Below are 2458 nucleotides of genomic sequence, written 5' to 3' on the forward strand. Positions count from 1 at the left end.
GTTCCCGGGTCGTGTGGTTCAGCTGGGCTCGGATGGGAGAAGGAGAGCTGAGTGAGTCAGAAATGCAGAGGACAGAGCGTCGGAGAGCTGTACAGTGAGAGAGGAGGAGGAGGAGGAGGAGAGGGAGGAGACAGGGGAGATGTAGCACAGATGCTGGGAGCTTGAGGGAGTCTGATTGCAGTCAGTGTGGATGTCTGTTTGGTTGTGTGTGTGTGTGTGTGCTACGTGCCTATGAGCAGGGATTTCCAGGCTGGTTGGTCCAGCGTGGGGCTGCGGAGCATCCCTCTGCAGCGAAACAGACCCCGCCCCCTCTAAAGGACTCCCGTGCCTAGGCTGCAGCACTGGTAGAGGCTGGGGGGGGAGAGGCGTGATGGAGAGGCTCGACTTCCCGCCTTCCATGCGCACACAGAAAAAACACACCCACAGCAGCAGCAGTGCCAGTTCTGCTGTTGCCATGACAACCACAAATCTGTGTGTGGGCAAACCAGTGGGGGAAAAAGTTGTGGTTACAGAACACATGAAAGAATAGCAAATTAAGACCATGTATGTCAGGGCAGTCCTGAGTTTCAAATGTGCTTTGATGGAATCAAAATCTCAATAGTCTTTGTCACAAAAAAATCAATCATACATTTTATTTTTTTATAGATTTATTATAGGTCTTTTGGAAATATTATACAATCTACTGGAGATGTAAATTTTTGTTTCCAATTGTATATATATATACTGTACATAGATATATATTTTATCCCTTTATTGCTTTTCAACATTGAATCATGGTCACTTTAATGTGGATTTTTTTGACAAGAATTTATTTTAAAAAAAAAAAAAAAAAAGGTTCTTTCATGTCGAAGTGAAAATAGATTCCTAAAAAGTAGTGTCAAAAGATTTAAAATATAAAACGCAAAATGAGTGATTGCTCATTTTTCAAGTTTTCACCCCCTTTAAAGTCACTAACCGAATTCAACACAAGTGCAGCCAGTTTATGCAAATAGTCCCACAATGAGGGAAATGGAAATCACTTGAGTACAGTAAATGTGTCGCAAGTGATTTTAGTGTAAGGACACCTGTCTCTAGAAGGTCTAGTCACTGGTGAACACTCCTGGCTACAACTACACCTCGAAGACAAAAGAACACTCCAAGCAAGGTTGTGAAATGGTTGTTGAAAAGTTAATTGAAAGTCTCAACATGAGCACAGAAAATTTCCAAGTCTCTGAATATCTGTTGGAGTACAGTTAAATGCATCATTAAGAAATGGAAGGAATATGGCACATGCGCCTAGAGCAGGTCGTCCTGATAAACTGAGTGACTGTACAAGAAGATGCTAGTGAAGGAGGCCACCAAGACACCGATGACTCCCCTGAAGGAGTTAAAAGCTTCACTGGGTGAGTTGGGAGCGACTGTTCATACAACAGCCGTTTCCTGGTTTTCATCAGTCAAAGCTTTATGGGAGAGCAGCAAAGAGAATGCCACTGTATATTAAACATTGACTAGAGTTCACCAGAAGGCATGTGGGAGACTCTGAAGTAAACTGCAAGAAGATTCTTTAATCGAATAAGACTGAACTTGAACTTTGACACCAAACACAGCACTTCATTCCCAACACATCACTTCCAATGTGAAGCATGGTGGTGGCACCATCATCATAATGTGGGGGATGCTTCTGAGCAGCAGGCCCTGGAAGGCTTGTAAAGGTAAAAAAGATAAAATGAGTGCAGCAAAGTATCAGGAACTCCCAGAGGACAACCTGATGCAGAACTGTGACATGAGAGAAGATTTGTGTTTCAGCAAGACAATGACCTGAAGCATACAGCCAAAGGTCAACAATAACCTAAATGTAAACATTTTATTCACGGCTTCACTAAAATATTTAAAGTAATGCACTGTTTTATTTTTCACAGCATGACTAATATAGAATGTAGAAAGAATCATAAACACTAACTACTGTAATGGAAATTCCATATTTTACTACTTATATTAGCTTATACTACATATATTATTCCTCTCTGTATTTTATGTTTTATCTGTATTTTATGTTTTATCTGTGTGCTGTTTCAAGCAAAAGTTTGTTGCAACTCTTGGTTTGTTTGACCCAGTTTCAGTGAGGAACAAACGAAGACCCATTTACACAGAACCTGGATGCAAGCTGCTGATTATTGATGGTGAGAGCACTGCAGCACTTTGCAGTCAGCACCCTCTTGTGGTATAACGACGCAGTGAAACCAACCTTATCTCAACACCACACTAGTCTGTGCTGTCACTACAGAGAATCATCATGACCATCAAGAAACAAACACATTTACATCTTACAGCCAAACATCCAACCTAGTGAATACTATATTGTCTCCAGCTTTATTTACACGCAGCGAAAATAAAGGCAACTGTTTGCAAAATGCAATAAAGCTAAACTGGAATAAACAGAAAACCTAGACTATGAAGTTTGAATACGTGATCAGACACC

Source organism: Stegastes partitus, unplaced genomic scaffold (genome assembly GCF_000690725.1).
Source record: "Stegastes partitus isolate 25-593 unplaced genomic scaffold, Stegastes_partitus-1.0.2 Scaffold24, whole genome shotgun sequence".
NCBI classification, from domain to species: domain Eukaryota; kingdom Metazoa; phylum Chordata; class Actinopteri; family Pomacentridae; genus Stegastes; species Stegastes partitus.